Source organism: Cebus imitator, unplaced genomic scaffold, assembly GCF_001604975.1.
Source record: "Cebus imitator isolate Cc_AM_T3 unplaced genomic scaffold, Cebus_imitator-1.0 Scaffold169, whole genome shotgun sequence".
NCBI lineage: Eukaryota > Metazoa > Chordata > Mammalia > Primates > Cebidae > Cebus > Cebus imitator.
The window spans coordinates 3,480,714-3,505,805 of NW_016107484.1; the positions used below are offsets into that span (position 1 = coordinate 3,480,714).

General features: G+C 57.6%; 1 protein-coding gene across 24 annotated transcripts in view; it reads right to left on the minus strand.

Moving 5' to 3' along the window:
• The window catches only part of NCOR2 (nuclear receptor corepressor 2), a 245,887-nt gene that overhangs the window by 193,259 nt on the left and 27,536 nt on the right, over nucleotides 1-25,092 (minus strand). For 11 of the 24 annotated variants that reach the window (XM_037744270.1, XM_037744268.1, XM_037744267.1 and 8 more), the window contains exon 1: nucleotides 3,342-3,803. The exons of 1 other annotated variant lie outside the window; for it this stretch is intronic. The gene's annotated coding sequence lies outside the window, so the exon portion shown is untranslated. Of the gene's footprint in view, nucleotides 1-3,341; nucleotides 3,811-20,045; nucleotides 20,093-25,092 lie in introns of those variants that run through there. 12 more of the 24 variants (XM_017544426.2, XM_017544443.2, XM_017544438.2 and 9 more) reach the window with 7 other exon arrangements.

The following is a 25,092-nucleotide window of genomic DNA, read 5'->3' on the forward strand; positions in this document are numbered from 1 at the left end:
ATTTGATGTGTTTCAATGTATTGCAGACTTACTCATTTTATGGTTAAATTGTTAAGTCTTAGGCCAGCGGTACTTTCTTCAGCAAATGACTTTTTTTTTTTGAACATTTTATTTTGAGATCATTGTAGATTCACATGCAATTGGAAGAAATAATATCTCAAGGCCAGGCACGGTGGCTCGCGCCTATAATCCTAGCACTCTGGGAGGCCAAGGCTGGAGGATCACTTGAGGTCAGGAGTTTGAGACCAGCCAGACCAACAACTGCGAAACCCCATCTCTACTAAAACTCCAAACATTAGCTGGGCTTGGTGGCAAGTGCCTGTAGTCCTATCAACTTGGGAGGCTGCGGCAGGAGAATCACTGGAACCTAGGAGGCGGAGCCTGCAGTGAGCTGAGATCGCACCACTGCACTCCAACCTGGGTGACAGAGCAAGACTTGGTCTCAAAAAAAAAAGAAAATCTGGAGATCCCAGGATCCTGTGCGCCCTTCACCCAGCCTCCCCCAAGAATAGCATCCTGAGACAGCCACGATTCATTGTCCGAATCATAACCAGGGAGGCAGCATGGATACAGCCAGCTGCACGCGGACCATGGCAGCATCCAATGCAGTCACTGTGTGAGTGTGCGCACGTGAGTGTGCATGTGAGTGTGTGGGTGTGCTGTGCAAGACTGTGTGTGTGCGTGCATGTGAGTGTGCGGGTGCACGTGTGCAGGACTGTGTGTGTGCATGTGAGTGTGTATGTGTGCATGTACATGAGTATGCATGTGAGCGTGAGTGTACATACGCCTGTGTGCATGAGTGTGCGTGTGTATGTGTGTGGGTGTGTGCATGTGGACATGTGCATGTCTGTGTATGTGTGCATGTACATGTGTGCATGTGCATGTGTAAGTATGCATGCGAGCATGAGTGTGCATGTGCATGTGTGCATGAGTGTGCGTGTGTATGTGTGTGGGTGTGTGCATGTGGATGTGTTCGTGCGAGTGTGAGCGTGTGTGCATGTGAGTACGCGTGTATTTAGTTCTGTGTGTTCTCATCACATGCAGACTACAGTGATGGCTCCTGGTCCATGCTGAGCTGCCCCATCACCAAGGCCCCTGTGCTGACCTCTGTTCTGACCCTCAACCAGGACTCTTCCCCACTGAGTAGGAAAATCAAGTCTCTGAGGACTTTGGGAAAGGTCCGGGGCAGCCAAGACACAGCTCTGTGGCCAACCCAAGTAGACACCAAGGCCTTGGGGGTGGCAAGGGGACATGTATGAGCACCCCTCACCTTTGGAGCCCATTCTGGAGGTTCCAGGAGACGTCCCACGACAATGAGACAGTGGGCAGCTGGCTTGGGGGGCCTGGACGCCTGGGGAACTCCCCGCTGGCTCCTGTTGGCCCAAGAGGGGAGGCCGTAAGCCAGCCACCGGCCCAGCATCCGGTGTCACTTACAAACACAGGACAGCTGCCACCTTTCACAGGAGAACTGGCCCTCCCGCCCTGGCCCCCAGGCCATACCAGGCACTGTGGGGGTGCCTGGCCCAGCACTGGCACAGGGGGGCCCAGGCTGAGAGGAAGATGGAGCAGTCAGGCAGACATGAGGGGCGTCCTGGGAATCCCAGCCCAGGCCCAAACGAAGACAGAGCCTGGGGAGCACCCACCGGGCCCACCCCCCATTATCTGGGCCTGGGTTTCTATAAAACAGGAGAGCTCTCTGCAGAAAAGAAAAGAAAAATGGATGAAACTCAAACTTAAGTCCAACTGTGAACCTGTGGTTACACTTGAGGAGGTCCAGCCAGGTAAGCGCTGCTTGGACCCCTCCAGAGTCTGCTGAGACGCCAGCAGGCTGCAGCGCCACCACTGCAGTAAAGGACAAGGAAACCGAGGACCCGTGGGATTCCAGGACTCACCCAAGGTCACACCACCCTTGAGGGATAGGGCCAGGACTAGAACCTCTGTCCAGCCACTGCAACTTCACAAACACCATTGCCCTGAGATGCGGACATCCCCAGGGACCCCCAACCCTCGGTCCAGGTGCTGTGATTGTCATCATCGAGAAAAGAACTCCAGCACCAGCCAGTTACCGACTGTGAGCCTCTGATAAGCCGGAGGCAGGTCCATTCACTCCCCTAACCCATGCAACCCTTGGGGTGGGAGAGATGCAGCGTCCATTTGCCAGACGGGAAAACGGAGGCTCAGAGACAGGAAGTGACTTGCCCAAGGTCACACAGCCAGTAAGTGTCCAACCAGGACAGGAACCCAGGCAGTCTGTCCCGAGCTCCCCCCCGAACTGCAGCTCCTTCTCCCGTCAGCCCCATATTTGTGTGGACCCCACCATTGCCCCATTTTACAGACGAGGAAACTGAGGTCTGCAAAGGGGAGGCGACAAGCCCAAGGTCACACAGCACAGAAAGGACGGAACCAGGACTCACACCCAGGTCCGTGGCAAAGGAGCAACAGCACCTGGAAGCCCAGCCCCCTCCCCTCCCCAGCCTGGGCTCGGAGGTCTCCAGGAGCCGTCCCCGCCACCTCCCCATGGCCACGGTGCACCCAGGCTCAGGACAAATCACTCCCCCATCCCTCCCAGCTTGCAACTAAAGGCTCCTTGTGAGCTCGGGAAGCCCTTCCAACTTTCCAGTGTTTATCCCGGCTCCTCGCTGCCAAGTCCCTGGGCAAGCCTGGGCCGGTGGCGCTGATTTCAAACCAGACACGGGCAGCGAGCCAAGCGCCACCTCGGTGGGGAGCCGGGCGCCGGGCCGGGCCGCAGTGCTGCCTGCACCTGGCTCTCCCCTGCCCCAGCCCACCCTGGAACCCAAGGCCCGGCCTGGGGAGCACCCACGTCCCACACCCTCCTGAAGTCAACTCTGGAAACAAAAGCCCCCTGAGCCCCCACGGCTCGCCAAACTCCCCCGCAGGGGCACCCGCCGGGCATGCACCGAGGCTGGGGAGAGAAGTGCCGTGCCCACCCAGGTCCCTCCCACGAGGGCCGGCCAAGAAGCCTCCCCCCGACCCGGCCAGCGCCTGGGAGCGCGCTCTTTCCTGTGACTTCGGCAACTTTGCCCGATAAGACGGCACTGCCCACCATCCTGCTGAGCTCAGGGCCAACATCACTGCCCCGCCAGAGGAGGCTCCAGCCGCCCTGCCAGCTGACCTGCGGCACTCAGCCCCCCGCCCTGGCCACCACCTCCAGACAGAACTGGGGCTCTTTCCAGATGAATTCCCCGGCCCCCACCCGCCGCCCCCTGCACGGAGCCAGCAGGCCACGGCCCCCGCCCAGGTCTGCACCCACCTTCCCCGGCCGGGGCGACCTGGCCACACCCCGCCTCCCTGCCCACGCCAAGCCCCACGACTTCTCTTACCCGAGCACATGACCAGCCTCGCTCACGTCAGCTCCAAACACAACTTGAAGTAACTCTCCCACAAGAAAAAAAAAGAAGAAGAAAAAGAGAAAGTGCCAGCCAGCGGGCCGGCGGAGTCCACACACACGGGCAGCGCCACCGGCTTCCAGGAGGCGCACGGCCGCCAACATCAGACCCATCCTTCCCCCAGGATGACACCCGCAGAGGGGCGGCCCCAGAGGGCGGCCTCACCTTCCCGCGAGACTACGGCTCCCACCCCGGCCGGGGAGGCCCTGCAGCGGCCAGGCCAGGACCCCCAGGCTTCCAGCCCGATGCCCCCCAAACCCGGGGCAGGCCAAGGCCCACCAGGGACTGCGGGGCCGCCTGACCCCACAGCTGGCCTGCGATCGAGACGTCGGGCCTCCAGCGATCCGTTCTCGCCTCTGCCACTCCGGGCCTATAAACACAGGGAATTACATAAGTCCACTCCTCTTGTGTGGAAGCCAAAAGTACGAGCTTTTTCTCCCAGCCTTGGCAGTAAGTAATAATTCCTCATCGCCATGGTAACCCTGGCGGGCTTCCAGCCGACACTCGGGAGCTGAAACACTGTGAGGCCTTTTTATAGCACGGCTAGCAAAACCTCTTCACTCTCCGCTTGCTGGCAGGAGAACCGAGTTCCAGCCCCGCTTCTCCCCCTGTAACCCACGTCCTCCCAGCTCAGACCGGCCCGGTGGCACCGCATCTCCTCCCCGCAGCGCAGCTCCGGCGCCCTGGCTGGGAACCCAGGCCCCAGCCCGTCCCTCCCCCGTCCCCTGTCCTGAGGGCCAGATGGCCAGAGGGGCAGGCTCTGCCTTGCAAATATTTCTGTCCTTCTTTCAATCCTAGGAAAAGAAAGTGTGACCCCCTCACGCTGGCATTCTGATCTAGGGTCATCTCGGTGACAGGCCTAGAAAAGAAGACATGGCCAAATACACACGGACACACACACACACACACACACAGGCCAACAATGAGGGCTTGGTAGTCAGCCAGGAGTCTGAACCTTGGCTGCAATTAGCTATGTGACTCAGAGGCAAGTCTGAGCTGTTCTGGGTGTCAGCTTCCATCCCGAGAAGGGCAGTGAAGCTTCTCCCAGTGAAGCTACTGAAGCTCCCAGGAGGCAGAGGCTCCCCCAGAGTCTCCAATTCACTCCCCTGCCCCAGCAGCCAAGAGTTGGGACCAAGAATGTGTCCCCGGCAGCAGCCGTATGATGACAAGGGACCAGGGTGCAGGTGAGGGGAAGGCACCCCGCAGGAGCATGGCAGAAGTGGAAGTCTGGAGCCTGGACCACGCAAGGTGTGCTGTCAAAGCAGAGAGAAGGCTGGCGTGGCCGGAGTGCAGGGGCGAGGCGGGGGAGTGTGGTGATGAGGTCAGGGAGCTGGCAGGGATGGAGGGAAGCGGGTCAGATGGACGCTGGGCCTGGCCTCCAGCCCCAACAGTTACACTGTCACCTTTTCAGTCTCAGGAGCGTCTTGAGAGGAACAGTGTTAATAACAATGACAGCAGCCACACACACAGGCCCAGCAGCTCCCACAGTGTGCCCAGCGCTGTGCTAAGCGGGTCCCCTGGTTCACCAGCTGGCCTTGCACCACCGCGGCAAAGGCAGGCATGCCCCTGAGCTGCCAGACACAGACAGAGCAGGAGGCAGGCCCAGAAAGGATGAGTGGCTTGCCCAAGGTCAGCAGCTGGTGGCTGAGCTGGGACTTGAACTGGGAGAGCCTGGCTTGTCTCCACCATCCACGTGGTCATTCAGCCACAAGGAGCCATAGAAGGATTTTAGGACAAAGACCAGATGTGCCTGTGACAAGGACCCGTGGACTGGACTGGCAGTGGACCCAGACTAGCCCCTAGGAGATGAGCATCGTGGCTGCCGAGGCCGGGAACCCCATGTCTGCTTTGAACAGCTCGCCTGCCCTCCAGCCTTCCCAGGGAAACACCCCCGGGGGGTTTCCGTAGACCTGCCCCAAAGCCAAAGGTGGGATTCTGCTACTCTTAAGCATTCTTTTATAGGTAGGGAAACTGAGGCACAGGAAGGCATGGGCATATTTTTAGCCCAAAGATCCGGCACCGTCTTCCTGCCTAGACCCTCACCATGCCAGGCAGGACCCTGAAACCCAGTAGCGGGCCAAACGGGCCCCATGCGAACAGCACCAGGAAGCAGGACCTGAGAGCGGCCGGGTCAGGCCTCCCCTCCTTTTGTTCCACTTTGTTTGTTTTGGAGCCAGACCTGCATCCAGACCTGCGCCAAAGGCTGGCGCTGGAATCCAGGTGACTCCTCCCGCTCCCCTGAGAGTGACATGCGTTCCGGGCAGGTTGGGCCCTGGGCCGGGTCACTTCACGGCCACTCGTTCCGCTTCCTGGGTCTTCCCCATCGGATGCTGGGCCACAAATCGTTTGTTGACTGACTTAATGAAGACCACAAATCATCAAACACCAGAAACAAGCACAGACAGCAGCCCCCACACAGCCTGTGGCCAAAGCCAAAAAACCACGCTCAGATTCAGAATAAGCCAGCGTCCGGTCATTTGCTCAGCAAAAGAATGTCCCATCTCTCAAGCCGCCAACAGCGACCACCCCTCCATACTTTGGAAAAGCATCCCCTGGCCAAAATCTGCTGACAGGCCACTTCCTGGAGCCCATCTGCTGAGTGGAGCTTTGATGGTGGGAAAGATCTGTGAAGACCCCCCAGGACATGATTCGCCAAAGGTCACGGGGGCGGGGATGGTGGGCCAAAGGGGGTCCGGAGAGGGGCAGGCGCACCCTAGGCTGGGTGGCCCCAGGCAAGGCCTCCAGCCTCTCCGGGCATCAGAAGGCTTGGCTGGCCAATAGGGGAGCTCCTGCCTGCTGCCTCTCTTGGGACCCTGGTCAACAGAAACTACCTGTGCAGGGCCCAGGGTGGGGGCTGGGAGGAGGTGGCGGGAGGAGGGGGCTGGGCAGAGCCAGAACTCTGAGGACCAGATCCAGACCCACAGCCGCAGCCACAGTCCAGCATCCAGTCCCAGCTGGAGGAGACCCCACTCGCCTCCTCCTCAAGCACTGCTGCTTCCTGGCCAGGCACAGAGGAGAGGGTGGAGCAGGGTGTGGGCAGGAGAAAGAGAGCACCCTGAGCCAGAGATATCCGGCTCTCCCCTCCGCCGCCGACGCTGACTCCTACTCCTCCTCCTCCTCCTCCTCCTCCTCCTCCTCCATCCCCAGCCCCAGGGCTCCGCGACCTGGGCAGCCTCAGTTTCCTCATATGAAAAGCCACTGGATATCAAACAGTTCCATTGATGTGTGCCACACTATGGAATGTAATTCCGCTGTATAAAGGAATGATCCATTCAACATGGATCAGCCTCAAACACACCGTGCGGAGTGAAAGAAGCCAAAACCCACAGTGTATGATTCCGTTCATGAGAAACACCCAAAATAGGTAAGTCCACAGCGGCACAGCGCAGACTGGTGGCTGCCAGGGGCTGCGGGAGGCGGCAACATAGAGTGGCTCCTGAGGGGTGCAGGTTTCCTTTTGGGGCGATGAGAACATTTTTTGGATGGGGTGGTAGGTGCACAACATTGTGGTTACACTAAAAACCCATGAATTGTTCACTGTAAAACGGTAAATTACATGTGATGTGAATTTCACCTATTAGGAATAAAGAGGCAGGCGCAGTAGCTCACACCTACAGTCCTAGCACTTCAGTAGGCCCAGGCACGTGGATCGCTTGAGGCCAGGAGTTCAAGACCAGCCTGCCTAACATGGCAAAAACCCCATCTCTACTGAAAATACAAAGTTCCGTCAGGTGTGGTGCTGCATACCTGTAATCCTAGCTAATCGGGAGGCTGAGGTAAGAATTCCCTGAACCAGGAGGCAGAGGTTGCAGTGAGCCAAGGTCATGCCACTGTACTCCAGTCCGGGTGACAGTGCAAGACTCCGTCTCAAATAAATAAATGAATAAAAAGATGGTGGTGTTGAGTGCATGCTACTCCGGCACAGTTTACGCTCTTCCTGAGGGCCGTGTCCACCTCCCAGCTGGCAGGAGTTCCTCACCCAGGTCTGGAGCTGCCAGGCGTTCAAGCAGCATCTGCCAAGCCCCTGCTGTATGCGCTGAGCACTGGAAATACGGCAGTGAACTAGACAAAGTTACATTTCACGTTTTAATTTTAAACTATACGCGTGATTAAAATAAAATTCACAACTGTATTCATTCCCTGTGGCTGCCATAACAAATTATTACAAATTGGGTGGCTGAAAACAGCGACATGTCTGTCCTCTCACAGGTTGGAGGCCAGAAGTCCCAGCTCAGGGTGTCACCGGGGCTGCACACCCTCCAAAGACTCTGCAGGGGCCTTCTCTGTGTCTTCCAGGTCCCGGGGGCTCTGGGTGCTCCTTCTGTCTTCACGTGGCTCCTCCGCTGTGTGTCCTCCTAGAAATTGGTCTCTGGACTTAGGGCCCATCCTTTTCCAGGATGATCTCAGCAAGACCCTTACCTAAGTCACATCTGCAAAGACGCGTGGTCCAAGTAAGGCCAAGGTCATATTCACGGTTTCCACGTGGACCTGTTTCAGGGGCCGCAGCTCAACCCACTACCAAAACCAAGACCTCAAAGTGGCAGCAATCACATGCCCAGGAACACCTTTGGGGCCCTCTCCTTTCCTGTTAGTTCCAGAGAAGTGGCTGGAAGCTGCAGAGGAGAGCTCCGGGCATCTCTGGGATGACCCCAGGCCCCCACAGCCGACAGAGCTGGAGACAGAACAGAGACCCCACAGCCACCCTGTCCCGGCCTGAGCCTGCTGAAGATGGACCCCAAGGAACCCAATCCCCTTTCCTGCGGCAGGTGTCCAGGAGCCACTGCGGGACGGCTTGCGGAGAGGGGTGTCCTGGATGGCGAGGCCAGACACAGGCCATCACCTCTGCCCCCGAATAAAGACACTCCCCAGACCAAAATGCACCCTATTTTCCCATCCAGGCCCAGGATTCTTCTCCACAAAAGCATCAAAATGCAGCCCAGACCACGCTGGCTAAGGGAAGCCAACGGCACTCCAGGGCTGTTTTTCTGTGTGGTATTTTCATTTCTGAAAGGCGCCGCCCCCCTCCCCTTGCCCCGCAGCAGCTGTGAGCTGGCAGCTGGCAGACTTAATTACTCACTCAAGACTCACTTCCAACTGCAGCACCAGCCGGCACGCCAGGGTACCACAGGCACCCGGCAACTGGCAAGGACGGCTGGGGCAAGGGGCAGGGGGCTGGTGGCTGCCTGTTCTGGGGACCCTGGGAACCCACAACCCGGCAGCAGGGGCAGCGGCAGAGCAAAGAGCAGCACCCAGGAATGCTCTGGGCCAGCAGGCTGGACCCAGGGACCCGACCCGGGAAGGACACCTCACACAGCCAACACCACCCGCGCTTCAGTGCTCCGGGGTTAATGGGCTTCTTGGAGCCTACACAGTGCCTTACAATCACGTGTCCAACCTTTCGGCTCCACTGGGCCACGCTAAAAGAACTGTCTTGAGCCACACATAAAATGACACTAACATTAATGATGAACCCGACCCAGACACAGGGAGGAAAGGAGTGAGTCAGTGCCAGCTAAAAGGGAGGGGTGGGGATTGCGGCAAACTGGCATGCTAGATTAAAAAAAAAACACACACAAAACAACCTCATGTTTTCAGAAAGTTTACAAATTTGTGTTGGGCTGCATTTAAAACCATCCCCAGCCACAGGCTGGACAGGCTTGCCTTAAAACAATCCTATGGGGTGCTGTTATACCCATTCTATTAGCACATGCTGGGAAACTGAGGCAGAGAGCAGTGAAGTGACTTGCCCAGGAGGACGGGGCTGGAAAGCGGCAGTGTCGGTGTTTGAACTCAGCAAGTGTGATACCCGTGACTATGACACTAACCACTGGGCTTACCGCCTCTGAGAAGGTCGGGCCCCACTGGAGACGCGGTACTGTTCTCTGAGGAACTGCGGCCTTGACTTTCAGAAATGGCATCTCCAGTGGCGTCAAATGTGACTTCCCAAGACTTGAGACCTTCTGGTACAGCCCATGGGATGTTCTACCCAGATCACAGCGGGGACAAAATACTTTAAAAGTCACCACTAAGAAGAGGCCATAAAATGGTGACAGCCAGTTGTGGCCATGAAGGAAACTTGCTCTGGCCCATACAATGTTTTTTAAAAACTGGGCCATTCCTTATAAAATCCAGATTTCTAGCTTCACTTGGAAAACCATCAAAATATCTAGCATGCCGGTGAGCCGCAATCCCCACCCCTCCCTTCTGGCCTGCACTGACTCACTTGCTCCTCTCCTCCCTGTGTCTGAGTTGGGGACCTCCCCTCACCCCTACTTTGTCCACCTCCTCTTGCTGTTGCAAACAGTGGAACAAGTGTTAACGATGTCACTCAAACAAGAGAAAGGAGTGTCCCTCCTGGGATGCCAGGTGACTCTCCTCCTTGGCTGGCGGGGCTGGTGGCATGATTCTGTCTGAGAACAAGGCCCACATAGAAGGAGGCACAGCTGAGGCAAAGCGAGCTCCCAGGGGCATTGTTTGAGCACCTGGATCCAGCCACGCCTGAACGTGTCCTACCCTGGCCACTCTGAGCACCCATTAACTCCTCCTCATGGTCTAACTCAGCTTGAGTGTGTCTCTGCCACGACTCAGGAGCCCTAACTAACTTTCCTTAACTAATGACCCTCAGGTCTCCCCTTGAATGACTTGTCCCAGGACACCTGGCCTGATGTTAGACTAATTCAGCTCTTGCCTCACCCAAGTGAATGCCTGAACCTCGTCCTCACAACCCTCACCACCCAAGATGGCATGGGCTTGTTTAACCAACACTCTCCCTCTGGACCCCAAACTCAAAGGCGCAGGCAATGTCCACCTTCTCCATCGTTCTCATCCCAGTCTGGAAATGCCACATGCCCAATACATATAAATTAACTGCAGAGCAAAAAAACAAAAGGAAAAGCGAAAGTCATTCAACCTGACTTCTGCCTTAAATGTGAAAAACAGCCCAGCCCCAGAGGACTGTAAAACAGCCTCAGATCCAGGGAAGCCCTCCTGGGGCCCCTCCGCTCTGCTCCAGCCATTACAGAGTGGGAAACTGAGGCACAGAGCCTCAATCAGCATGCTGAAACATGGTGGCCAGAGGGCCTCCACGCCTGCTGTTCCCTCATCCCCTTCCTTGACACAGCAGGTGCCCCCTTATCGTCCAGGGCCCAGCTCAGATGCCACCTCCTCAGAAGCTACCGTGGAATTCTCTACCCAAAATGAGTCTCCCGAGATTGGAGTCACCTCACCTCCCCACCCTGTGTTATTTAACAGGCAGCATTTTCTTGTCTTGCAAAATAGTGCTTGCTTTTTGGCCCTGCCCATCCCCTCATCAGCCGGTGGGATCCACAAGGCAGAGCCCTGCCTCTCATTTGCCATCTCTGCCATCCCTCCGACCCAGAGGAGGCCATGGGGGCACCAGTCTGGCTTCAGAGAGGCAAGAAGCAGATGTCCCACGTCCCGACCATGCCACATTGCCCCGGGCAGCTGCTGCGTGCCTCAGGGCCCTACGTGGCACACAGAGGCTGCCCCACAGCTGGTGTGGCCCTGCCAAGAGATGCAGTCTGGCTGCGGCAGTGACCAGCGTACCCACGGGGCAGGGGAAGGGCTGCAGGTGGCACCTGCACAATCTACACGACGAAGAGCAGCTGCTGCGGAGTCAGGCAGCCTGGGGTCACGTCCTAGCTCTGCCACTGTGCGACCTTGGGCAAGTCCCTTAACCTTTGTCTGTCCTCAGACTCTTTCCCTAGAAAACAGGGCTGATCATAATAGCACCTGCCTTCTAAGGCTGCTGCTAAGAGTACACGTGTGTATGTATGGGCTGCACGTTAGAAACTGTAGTTAATGTTAAAAATAGTAATACTGGCAACTCACAGCACTAAGACAAGAAAAGAATCAGGAAATGTTAGCTTTTATATGAAATACGGTATTTGCTCTGTGCCAGCTCCATTTGAAACATGTACATACATTAGTCCCTCTAAGATGGGCTTAATAATATTCAATGTCAGTGTTCTAGCTCTTCCAGGCAGCCTCCCTGGATTGCTCCAATCCCCAGGAACATCATGGACACACACAATTCTTCATGTAGGTCTGTCCTCAGCTCCTCTCTCCACCCCAGTACAGTGAGGGGTAGGGGGAGCCCCAAATCCCAGGAGCCTGAAGTCAGCACCAAGGGAATGTGAGAACCCCCTGCTCCAATCCAAGCCACAGCCCAGAAACGCAGCCCTGTCTGGCTGCACAAGTACACCCCGGAAGTGAAGGTGTTCCCCACCTGGGCCCCTGGTGGAGGCCCGGATATCCCAAGGCTTCAGGCCCCACTGCCTCACACGGTACCTGGAGTCTGGAGATGCGGGTAGACACCACGGAGGGAGGGAACAGGCGTGGACTCTGGCTGGGCACCCTGGGGCTGCATGGACAGCGAATGAGAACAAGACTGCCCCCAGTCACCCCATCCTCTGTCCATGCCCAGCACATGATCAGGTCCTGAGAAGCGACCACGAGGCGGGGCAGCTGACTGCTCCCCACCAGACAGACGAGACGCTGACCACTCAGCCATGGCAAGGACTCCAGCAAAGCCAACCTGGGACGCACACGGCTCCCTGCACCTCTCAGAGAGGAGAGGCAGCGTCCTCATCAGGGACCTGAAGTGGCCTCGGTTCCCCAAACCAGGCAGTAAGAGGCAGCTAAAACCCTAGCTTCACCACCTCCCAGCCGTGCGGTCTCACCCACGCCCCTCCACCTCCCTGAGCCTGTTTCTCCATCTGTACAATGGGTCTAAGAACCATTATCAAAGGCAGGACTGAGAGTCCCTCAAGAGCCAGGCAATCAGGGCCCCCAAAAGAGAAAGAGAAGATCTGGAAAGAAGCTGTTTTAATTTCAGCAAATGGGCTTGCTTTGTCGTTAGTGAAACATAATTCTATTTTCCGGTTCAGAATGGTATCTGTTTACGGCAGTTGTGGAAGGGATGAGATCTTTTCGGCAGTGAAACCTCAGGAGGCCTTGGGCCATCCTGACTCAGTAAATCCCTCCACAGGCCACGCTGAAGTGTAGATGACAAACACAGCGCCCCGCACAGACACAGCCACAGCACACACAGCACGCCCTATAGAGCGAGGCGGGAAGGACGAGGTCGGGGCAGACAATCTGAGTGCAAAGTTCATTGGCTGTGTGACCTCGGGCAAGATGCGGAACCTCTCTGTGCCTCAGTTTCCTCATCTGTAAAGAAGGTATGATGATAATCCCAACTTTAGAAGAGCTTTTACGTCATTAAATAATTTTTTATTTGTTTATTTATTTATTTTTTTTTTTTTTGAGGTGGAATCTCAATCTGTTGTCCAGGCTGGAATGCAGTGGTGCTGCATTTCAGCTCACTGCAATCTCTGCCTCGCGGGTTCAAACGATTCTCCTGCCTCAGCCTCCCCAGTAGTTGGGATTACAGGTGCCCACCACCATGCCCAGCTAATTTTTGTGTTTTTAATAAAGACGGGGTTTCACCATGTTGGCCAGGCTGGTCTCGAACTCCTGACCTCAGGTGATCCACCTGCCTTGGCCTCCCAGAGCGCTGGGATTATAGGTATGAGCCGCTGTGCCTTGTCAATTAAATAAATTACAACATGTAAAGTGCGACACAATGACGATCACCCTGTTGGGACTGCTGCTGTCACTGCCATCAGGTGCTCCCACTTCAAAGCTCCAGTAGGTTTATAAGCCCAACTGCAGCATAAAGACGGGTCCCCCTGGATCCCTGGGACCAGGCAGACTGGGTACACAACCCTCCAGGGACCCCCCACACACACCCGCCACCACCCAGGCTCTCTGGGAGTCCCAACAGCAGCACCTCCCCACCTCCTCCCTCCAGCTGGGGTGGGGATGGCTGTGGGACACATGTCAGAGCTGAAGATGAAAAACAAGTCCCATGAGCGGGCAGGCATCCATCCGCAATGATGAATCTGATGTAATTAGGCACCCCGCTAACTTCATTACTTATATATTTATGGGATTGCTTATTTAATTTACGGGCCTCCTTCCCCGAAAAGTCATCTTAGCTGACACCCCTCAGGCAGGGAAAAAGGAAGAGGAGAAAGAGGCCCCTCTTTCGTCTCCAGCCCATTCCTGTGCTTCCACATGTCACGCTCCTCCCTTGCCCCAAAATAGCTCCCCAGAAGGCAGGTGTGGCCTCGCCCAAGACAGCAGGATTGAGCAAGGAAGACCCTTGGCAGGGCCAATGCCTGACACTCGCTCAGCAGTGCCCGGTGCCAAAGGACAGTGCTTGACCCGGAAGGCACACATCTCCTCCACACTCATCCCTCCAGCAGAGGAAACCCTCGGGAAAGGAGGAGTGGGCCTGGCCCCAACCAGCCACCAGTTCTTGGCATGACCCTCTGGCCTGGCAAACACATCCCTGCAACAAACGGAGCTGGCGCCTCCCAGCCGAAGAAGTGGAAGCGACACGGCTTGGAGCCAAGAGTTTCCTTTCTCAGCAGAATGAAAGTCACCTGACCTGTCAGAGCCTCAGTTCCCTCATCTGTAATAGGAGTGTTAAGAACAACACTCACTAATCCCAGCACTTTGGGAGGCCAAGGCAGGCGGATGACCTGAGGTCAGAAGTTAAAGAGCAGCCTGGAAAACCTGGTGAAACCCCATCTCTACTCCAAAAAAAAAGGAAAAACAAAACAAAAATTAGCCAGGCACGGCGGGGCGCACCTGTGATCCCAGCTACTTGGGAGGCTGAGGCAGGAGAATCGCTTGAACCCAGGAGGCAGAGGTTGCAGCGAGCTGAGATCATGCCAATGCACTCCAGCCAGGGCGACAGAGCAAGACTGTGTCTCAGAAACAAAACAAAACAAAAAAGAACAACATTCACAGCTGGAGCTACCCAGACTGCACCGTGGCTTCAACCACGGAGATCGGACAGATGCAGCCAGTCAGCAGCACGAAGACCGGAAAGGAAAAGGCAGAGCTGCAGTCGGCAGACACGTGATTCTCTCCCGCCATCCGACACTCCCACCACATGGCCAGATACACAAAATCAAAACACAGAACCACAGCTTTGCCCAAAAGACAGCAAAAGCCGAAAAGTGCAGTCAAAAGTGCATTCGAATCTCCTGGAATGGCCAACGTTGGAAGACCGACAGTAGCAAGTGCTGGCGAGGATGTGGAGCACCTGGAACTCTCATCCACGGCAGGTGGGCACGCACAACGGAACACCCGCTCCAGAAAACAGCTGGCAGCTTCTCATAAACTAACACGTTTACTATGTGACCTAGCAACCCAACGCCTAGATATTCACACAGGAGAAAAGAAAACATGTTGACACAAAGACTTACACAAGAGTGTTCAGAGCACTTTTATTCCCAATAGCCAAAACCTGGAAACTTCGATGTCCATCAACTGAAGAATGGATAAAATAATAAAGCCTCACTATGGAATATTACTCAGTCATGAGAAAGAATGAATTGATACCTGAGCACCGTGGGTTATGCAGAGTGAAAGAAGCCAGACACGAAGAAGTGCATACCGGGCGCTAATTTGATTATAAAATTCTAGAAGACGTAAAAGCTTCCGTAACAGCAGATCAGTGGGTACCTCTAGTTGGGGGCAGGGAGGAGGCACTAGGGATCTAATGCCAGGGGATTGGAGGGGATTTGGCGGATATGGAAACACTGCATTTTGATTGTGGAGGTGACGCAAATGTTTACATTTGTCAAAACTCATGCAACTGAACCCTTAAAATAGGTGCATCTTATGATAGGTGAATTGCATCTCAATGAAGACGATCTCAGCGTAACGAAGAGAAAGTTGTGTATACGAACACTACTCACTCCAATCCCAGGGCCCAGGGACCATTCCTCACTTCTCAGTCAGCTCTGCTGGTTCCTAAACTGACCCCTGATGTATAAGCATTGGGCAGTTTGGGTCTAGGTTGAACCCCAGCTTAGTCCTATACTAGCCAGGTCATTTAGGGCCCTGTGCCCCTCAGGGCAAATCCCTTTGCCTCTCCAGCCCTCAGATTTCCCCTCTGCAAAAGCAAGGTGAGAAATACACTTCTCAGAGAACTGCAGAGTAAAACGAACCAGAGTGAACGTACCAGCTGCAGGCCACAGCATACAGCAGGGGCTTCATTATTGCTGCTGCAAAGTGATAAACAGTCGAGCACCAGGCCCAGTGTGGACAGGGCTGGCCAGGATTCTCGTAACCCTGACAAACAAGACACTCCCCAATGCTGCCAGACAAGGCTCTGGGCTCAGGTAGCTGCCCCCAGGCCTTGAGGACTCAGGCCAGGGCATTTAACTGATGCCTGCTGTCCCAACAGGACATGGTTCATGGGCACCACCCAACACGCCCCTCCCAGAGAAGCAGGGACAAAAGGATGGGGCCCTGTGGGGACGGCTGGCCCTGAGGACAACATGGGCACACGAGAGGTCATTTCAGAAGAAGGACGTCTGGAGGGCATCCACCAACTCATGCTGAGCAAGACTCCAGCCAAAGCCCACCCATTTATGACAGAAAATGATAATAGAAGAGCAGGGAGAGGCTGCAGGGATGGGGGCACTGTGCCAGCTCCCGCGGGCCTGTCCGGGGCTCCTGTCCCCTGTGAGTGATGGCGGGGCAGGCGCCCGGAGCCAGCAGCGGGGATGGGAGGGGCGTCCCCCGGGCCTGATTAGCAGGCGGCCGCAGGCAGACACGCTCAACTGTCAGCCTCCTCTTCTCAGCCCGCCATCACAGGCACCATTAATTGCTGTCATTTGAGGGTGGCCTGTGGGGAGAAGGAGGAAGGAGGGAGGAGGAGGAGGGGCGGGGAGCGGGAAGGAAGGGGGAGGAGGGGGAGGGGAGGAAGGGATTGCAGGGAGCCCCCAGCTGAGCATCCAGGCTGGGAAGGAAAGGGAGGAGGATGGCAGACAGGGAGGGGCGGGGGGGGCCTCCACTGCTCTCCCCCAACCCAAGCAGGGCCCAGGACCCCGCCCAACTGGGGATAAGGCCGGCTCTCCCAGAGTCCCTGAGGGGCAAGATCCCACTGGGCCAGGGCCCTGAGACTGCCACACACACACATTTGGTGTCTCTGATCACCCCCCAGCGTACCCTGAGACCCCAGCCCCCACCCACACCGACCACTCACCCCAGTGTACAGATGCCAGCAGACACCAACCTTCCCAGCCCACTCCCCGGCTGAAGAACCCACTCACAGAGGTTAGAGTCACGGGCAAACCCGACTTCGGGGCCAGGGTCTCTGGCAGCCCCCTCTCTGAGGTCCTAGGTCAGCAGGGAAGAGCATGCGGCTGGGAGCCGGGGGCCAAGCCCTCCCTCTGCTGCTGCCCCATCTCGTCCTGTGCCTCAGTTTCCTCATCTGGAGAATGGGGATAAGGAGGGTGTCCCCCCCTTCAGGGTCACTCTGAGATTTTAAGAGGAATTCTACAAAGTGCTTAACCCGGGGGGTGGGGGACCTACGTGCGTGCATAGCATCTGCCCACATCTGTCCCCCTATCCCCCCATCTCCCCTTCCACCCCCATCACGGTTCTTCCTCAAAAGAGGCTGCACCCCCACCACCCCCTCCAATGTGAAGAGTCCCAGAGGGGCCCCACAGAGCTGCCACACGGGCGCCGCAGGGCAGGGTGTCCAGGCAGGGAGTCCTCTGCAAGGGAGCACAGGGCATCTGCCTGCCTTCACGTGCCCACGGCCCCTCCCACTCGCCCCTGCCGGCCCCAGACAGGCCTCGCCTCTGGGCTGAGGAGCCGCTCCAGCCCTGCCAGGGGGCTCCGGGGAGCATCAGGTTCCCTCAGCGGAGGGGGGGAGGCCCCTCCGCCGTCTGTCTGCCTTCCCGGCCACCCTCAGATGTGATGGATCGCCCCGGCGGAGGAAGCTAAGTGCTTGCAGACAAAAAGCCCTTTTATCGTCCTCCGGTGGGCCACTGGCATGACAAGCAGATAACTCAGCCACAGGAGGAAGGCTCCCCATTAGGCTGGAGACAGAGACGCCGATGGATGGGCGCGAAGAGGCAGAGGAGGAGGAGGCCAGGAAAAACAGCCTGGCCAAGGCCAAGGCCGATTTCCTTCCAGCTTCAAAGGCCCTGTGAGCCCAGGCAGAAAGCCCTGCTGAGTGGTCACCTGGTGGGGGCCGCCACCATCCCACTCTTCCTTCCCTCTCACTCTCCAAGATAAAACTTGGTTGTGGGGCCAGGGCCCAGCCCCAGAAAGCAGCTGACCTACAGGGCTGACCTCTCCCCCTGCCTGTGGGGGCCCCCAAAGGCACGGGACAAAGGAAAGGGCTTCCCCCGGGAAACCTCCCCTCCCCCCACAGGTGACTCAGAATCCTGCAACCCAGAAGGCCCAAACCCAGCAGCCCCAGGGCCTTGGCGCCGCTTTTCCCTCGACCTGGGTTGCCCTTGCCCAGATACCCACACGCTCCCCCAGATACCCACACGCTCCCCCAGATACCCACACGCTCCCCCAGATACCCACACGCTCCCCCAGATACCCACACGCTCCCCCAGATACCCACATGCTTACCCTGAAATACCTACACGCTCTCCCAGATACCCACACCTCCCTTCCCCTCCTTCAGGTCCCTGCTCAAAGGCCACCTTCTCAGGGAGGCCCACTCTGACCCCCACTTTGAAACTGCAACCCCCACCAGCCCGTACCCTCCACTGAGAGACCAACTAAGTGTCAGACTCGGTCACCTTTGGTCATGGTCTGTCTCCCCACCGGGAGGACCAGGTGCTTGATCATCTTGCCCACAGGTCTGTCCCCAGCACCCACAGCAGAGCCTGGCACACAGTAGGTGCTTTAGAAAGAGTCGGTGCACATACGAACATATATATAGGCATGCGCCGCTGAACCATGTGGTTCCGTTCTGGGGAGCGTGTGGCCAGCCGGAGCCGTGGCTGCGCGAGCTTGGCAGGGATGGACTTTCACGAACCTTGACCACAGCGCCGGCTGATCACCAGGCTGTGTGCTGTCACCCACGCTGGTCCAACCCTGGCCCAGGACAGCTTTGAATATGGCCCAACACACATTCGTCAACTTTCTTAAAATGTCATGAGACCCTCTTGGGAATTTTTTTTTTTTTAGCTCATCAGCTATCATTAATGTTAGTGTATTATCCGTGTGGCCCAAGACAATTCTTCCAATGTGGCCTGGAGAAGCCACAAGATTGGACACCCCTGGTGTGGCCTATGGCTCACAGGCTACCACCTGTACAATGTGTGGCTGAATCCCACAGGCCACTGGAACCCCGTGGCACACTGTTATCCAAACGTAGAAAAGGAACAGTAAAAACATGGTATTGTCCAGGCACGGTGGCTCACGCCTGTAATCCCAGCACTTTGGGAGGCCAAGGCAGGTGGATCACTTGAAGTCAGGGGTTCAAGACCAGCCTTGCCAACACGGCAAAACTCGTACTCTACTAAAAATACAAAAATTCGCCATGTATGGTGGTGCACACCTGTAATCCCCCAGCTACTGAGGAGGCTGAGGCAGGAGAATAGCTTGAACCCGGGAGGTGGAGGTTGCAGTGAGCCAAGATCGTGCCACTGCACTCCAGCCTAGGCAACAGAGCAAGATTCTATCTCAAAAAAAAAAAAAAATACGGTATTATAATCTTTTGGGGCCGCAGTCCATTGCCGATGGAAACGTCGTTATACAGAGCGTGACTGTATTTGGAACAGGAATGAAATCTCCCAACAGCGGCCCGGCATGAGCCAGAACACACCAAGCACCCACGTGTGCCCCGGCCTCCGCATGCATGAGCCCCGCGATGCCCTCGGCGACTGTGTCTGCCTGGCTGTGGAATGAGCAGTCTGGGACAAACCCGCTGGGTTCCCTGGGAAGGGTGAGAAGGGGTTCTCTGCTTCCAGCTGAAAGATCTGGGCCAGGTGACCAACCCGTGCCTCAGTCTCCCCACTTGTAAAACGGGGCTAACTGCCCATTCTGGAGTGTTGCTGTGAGGGTCACAAAATGGGGTGACATGTGAAAAGCATGACCTGTGATTACGGCTCGCCAGGCACCCTCTCGGGCCAGGCGCTGTCTCTGCCAGCATTCGTCGGCGCAGCAACCCCACACGGGGAAGCTATTGTTACCCACCCACCCCCAACCCCGTCTACAGATGGAGAGACAGAGACACAGAGAGATCAAGCAGCCGGCCCAGCTGCCCAGCACAGAGGCAGCGGAGGCAAGACCAGGACCCAGGCCATCTCTTTGCCTGCAGGGCACAGGGACCACAGTGACTCAGCCTGAGGGCTTCCTCCAGCACCCAACACCCGAACACCTGGGCCCAGCCACAGGCCCCACCCTGGCCAAACCTGCAAGCCCTCTGCCAACGCACAAAAGCAATGTGCCCGAGAACCCCAGAGCCCAGAAAAACCCACCCCCGACACCGACGCCGTCAGGGACCCTCCTATCTCGGAGGCATCATCGAAAAGTCACTGCAGCAGCTCAGCCAGGAAACAGTCCCTGCCTGGGAAACCCCACAAACTGCCCCAGGTGCTCGCTGCCCTGGACAGCTCTGACGAGACAGAACCCTCACGCCACTGAGGCCATGCCGTACCCCAACCACACACTCCAGGCCGAACCTGCCTCCCAGCCATTCCAGACCCGCTTTCCATGAGATGGTCCAGACAGGATGAACCTCCTGGGGACACCAAGAGGAGACAGACGTGAACCTACCAGAAACCGCCTCCAGCGAGGCTGTGTCCTCAAAGACTCGGGGAGACCTGCGGAGAGAACACGAGCCTCGTTACTAGGCGTCGCACGCATGGGGCTTGGGGAGGCAGCACTGACGTTCGGGGACAGGGGGCCGTGCTTCCATCCGGGCCCACGCGTCGCCAACGCTGGGCCAAGTATTTCCCCACGACAGCCCTGGAGGCAGCTACTGCTACCTCTCTGACAGGGAGGGAGACTGAGGCTCAGACAAGCAAATCTCATGCCCAAGTTCTTAGAGCTGTGATTCAATCCCGGGGTGTGGATTGTAAGGCCACCCAGGGGCCCAGGGCCGCATCGCCAGGCCACTGGGAAACTCCCCGTTAACTCCCCAGGGGACCCCACAAACAGGCTGGTGGGCTGAAACCTGAGGGATGGGGCTGGGGCGGGGGGTGTCTACTATTCTCATGAAAGAATTTTTGTTTGGTTGGTATTTTGGAGTTTTTTCGTTTTTGTTTTTTGGAGACAGTCTTGCTCTGTCACTCAGGCTGGGGTGCAGTGGTACAATGATGGCTCCTGCAGCCTCAACCTAAGGTATCCTCCCACCTCAGCATCCTGAGTAGCTGGGACTACAAGCACGTGCTACCATGCCTGGCTAATTTTTGTATTTTTTATAGAGGCAGAGTCTCACCATGTTGCCAGGCTGGTCTCCAAATCCTGGGCTCAAGTGATCCTCCTGCCTTGGCCTCCCAAAGTGCTGGGATTACAGGTGTGAGCTACTGTGCCCAGCCTCATTTAAGAATTTCTGAGTTACCACTGCAATGCAGTGACAGCTCCAGAATGCAGAGGGGACACCCACAAATCAATACGGGCCAGTTAACCCAGCAGCAAACAGACAAAGACGACAGAGACACTTCACAAAAGAGTATCTACAAATGGCCGAAGAGACACAAAAAGATGCCCAGTATCATCAGTCCTCAACAGAGGCCAACTAAAACCATGGAAGGCCACGCTCGCCCAGGCAGACAGCAGCCTGAGACAGACAGCATCAAGTGCCGCCGGGAAGAAGGAGCACCTGGAGCCCTCACCCTCCGAGACGGGATGCAAACGGAGTGGCTACTTTGCAAAAACAGTTTGGCCGATTCTTACAGTTCAGCACATGCTTGCCATATAACCCAGTGATTCAGCTCCTAGGTCTTTACCAGGCAGACACAAAAACAGCCCAGACTCGTGCACGAGTGTTCACTGCAGCTGTGTTCTGAATCGCATGCACACTGGTAACAACCCAACAGTCCATCGGCAGATGAACGGGCCGACAAACGGTGGCACATCCAAGCCACCTGATCACAAAGTGCAGAAACTAAAACCACAGGGAGGATCGTGAGGCTCGGGCTGTGTCCAGGAAGCCAGATCCGGGCCTGCGGACTCTATGTTTCCATGAGAGGACCCTGGGGAAGACAAAACAACCTTCACATCTGGCAAGAGGCCCGCAGAGGCAGTCAAATGCAACAGAAAGAACGTGATTCCCACGGAAGTGAGGATGCAACCACCTCTGGAGAGAAGGCAGCCTGAGGCTAGAAGGGGACCCCTTGATAACTGTTCACTAATTTGCACCGAGGAGTTTACGCATTCTTTCTCATGTGAACTTCTGCATGAATATGAACAGGTACACAGCAGTACAGCGGGCTGAGCGCTGGACAGAGTCAGTCTCACGTGGAACTCTGGGAAACCCCTTCTCTACCCCTAGCTGGAGCTGAGGGGTCGGGACGGGGGCGGCCAGGCCTGCCAGCTCCCACACGGCTGGGAGCAGCTGCATGCGGTGCTCAAGCTCTGAAGCCAGGCTCCCCAGGCTCCAGTCTGGCTTCCACTCCTCCTAGCTGTGCCACCTGGAGCAAGCAGCTTCCCCTCTCTGAGCCTCAGATTCCCCGACTCTAAAATGGAAACGATGATTTTTAAAACGCTGACCCCACAGGAATGCCGTGAACATCAAGTGCCCTCGGCGCCAGCGTGTGCCACTTCCAATGCACAGTTCTTGCTGGGCATGACTCCTACCCCCGCCCAGGGGCTGGCAGCCAAGCTCCGAGAGGCCAGCCCTCTCCAGCGCCTGGCAGGCCCTCTCAGGCCCCAAGGAGGGAGCCTTTGAAAGGGCAGCTGCGGGCAGCTCGCAGGGGGACAAGCCAGCTGCTTCTTTCCTGCCCTTTTTTCTTTTTTAAGCATTTTTTTCACTACGATGCCCCCGGGCTTGGCACTTGGTCATGCCATCTGCGTCAGCTCCAAAATCAGGCCCTGCGGGAAGGCTGGAAACAGGGAGGGCCTGGGCACATCTTCACAGCCGCCTGCCCCAGCTCCCAGAAGCCTCAGTGGTCAGCCACCTGCACAAACCCCATCACGGGCTCAGGCAGAGCCAGGCCTGGCGGGCGCTCTCCCTGGGCACCAAGAAGATCCTGACCTCCACCTAGGAGGACCAGCTGGGAGACCAGACCCCATCTTCTCCTAACCTGCTCCCCCCAGCCAGCTCAGCCTGCAATCCCCAAACAGATTGCCAGGTGTCCCGGTGGCTGCGGTCAGGGCAGGTGAGGACCGTTCTCAAGGTCACATTGTCCAGAGGTAAACAGGGAATCTCCCAGCAGTGATGGAGTGACACCTAATTCCAAAGAGGGGTCCCCAATTTAGAAAACCCGGCAAGGACTTCGCACGAGAGGCAACTGTCACGCTGGCCAGATTCCAGGGAGATGACTGAGGGGCCAAGGGGCAGCGGGCACGGGGCTGAGGTGGGAGGGAGCCCAGGGCCCTGGCTGGAGCACAGCAAGGGGGAGAGCGGGGCGGGCAGATCACGAGGGCTTCTGCACACAGGTTTTATCACCAGAGCAAGGAGCTCAGGAGGGTTATGCGGGCTGCAGGTGGCCAAGGTCCTGCTCCACGGTGGAAGTGCACCTGGCCGCACAGCACGGGTGAGGGCGGAAGCTAAAGCCAAGGGAGAGGCCACTTCGCCAGTCCAGGCGAGCAAGGTGCTGGGCGGCCAAGCTGGGCGCAGTGAGGTGGGAAGGGCTGGCAGGGAAAGCATCAGGCATTGGAGTCTGAAAGGTGGGCAAGGCATGCTGACAATCAGAGGCCTGCTCCTCCTTCCCGACCCTGGGCAGAGCCAGCGGGGGAGGGGAGCAGGGAGTGACAACATCCACTCCCTGCAAGGAGCGCAGCCATCCCGTGTCCCGGGCCAGGAAGTGGCTGCTGTGAGGGAGGACTCACCCAAGGCCACAAAGCGAGGAAGGGAGTGAGTGGGGATCCAAACCCAGAGCCAAGTGCGTGCACCATGGGGAGACAGGGCACAGGGCACAGCGCTGTCCGAAAGCGGCCAAGGCGTGCGCAGTATGGGCCGCAGGGTGGACCGGGCCCTATGCCTCCCTGGCAGAGCCACCCGTGCCAAGGCTTCCCGGCTTGGCGTCTCCAAGCTCAGCCCTGCCGCATGGTCTCACGCTGGCGCGGTCTCGCTGTCTCACGCAGGCGCGCTGGCGCGGTCTCGCTGTCTCACGCACGCGCGCTGTCGCGGTCTCGCTGTCTCACGCAGCCGCGCTGGCGCGGTCTCGCTGTCTCACGCCGCAGGCGCGGTCTCGCTGTCTCACTCACGCGCGCAGGCGCGGTCTCGCTGTCGCACGCACGCAGGCGCGGTCTCGCTGTCTCACGCGCGCAGGCGCGGTCTCGCTGTCTCACTCGCGCGCTGGCGCGGTCTCGCTGTCACACGCGCATTGGCGCGGTCTCACTGTCTCATTCACGCGCGCTGGCGCGGTCTCGCTGTCTCACGCAGCCGCGCTGGCGCGGTCTCGCTGTCTCACGCCGCAGGCGCGGGCTCGCTGTCTCACTCACGCGCGCAGGCGCGGTCTCGCTGTCGCACGCACGCAGGCGCGGTCTCGCTGTCTCACTCACGCGCGTTGGCGAGGTCTCGCTGTCTCACTCGCGCGCTGGCGCGGTCTCGCTGTCACACGCGCATTGGCGCGGTCTCGCTGTCTCACTCACGCGCGCTGGCGCGGTCTCGCTGTCTCACGCGCGCAGGCGCGGTCTCGCTGTCTCACTCACGCGCGCTGGCGAGGTCTCGCTGTCTCACTCGCGCGCTGGCGCGGTCTCACTGTCTCACACTCCCTTGTGCTGACACGGGCCGTCTCCCACCACTCACTCGCTCAAGGCGGCAGTCACACTCGCTCACTCTGCTGCACTCCCACACACTTGTTCACGCTCGTGCACACCCAGTTCATGCTCACCGGCTTGGGGCCACCCACGCACACTCCAGCTCAGGCCCAGGCCCACTGGCTGGCTCCTCCCCATGGGTCCCACCTGCTCCTTCACTCTCCCCCTCGCCCTCCCAGGCAGGCTGGGGGCACCCCTGTTCCTCCAAAGCCTCCGGCTCAGACTACCCACAGCTGGAGGAAGGGCCAGTCACCGGTCCTTGCACCCCGGGGCTGGCCAGACTCATCTCCCGGCAAAGTGGATGCACAGGGGGATCGAGGACCAGATTGAACGCTCCCCTCTGCCAAGCCCACAGGCTGAGACTTGCCCCCACACGATCCCACCTCCTTTGCCAGCTCCCAAGCAAGCCCTGTAAGGCCCACCTCCTGGCGTTGGCTTTTACCCTCAACTCTACCAAACATACCTTCACAAGCACCATCTTTTTTTCTCCTCCAGGAAGCCTACCAGGCTCACCCCAGCCACAGAGGCCAACCTGACTTGTCCATTCGCCACACTCAGAGATGGGAAGCCACCACCACGGCCACACAGCCACAAGAGGCAGACCCAGTTGACAAACCCAGAGGCAGCTTTGACCTGCCTAGACCAGGACACCATCAACCTTCAGCCACTCAACAAACAGAAGTAAACACCCTCCTGTACACCAATAAGTGAGCAAGGTGATTGCAAAGAGTGGCCCCTAGAGTGATGGATGTAAACCACAGCGACCCTGCAGTGGATGGAGGGTGGGCAGGGAGGCCATCGAGGGTCTAGAGCTGGAGGGAAGTGGGAGTGGAGAGCTGGAGGGGGATGGGGAGTGGAGACCTGGAGGGGAATGGGAGTGGAGAGCTGGAGGGGG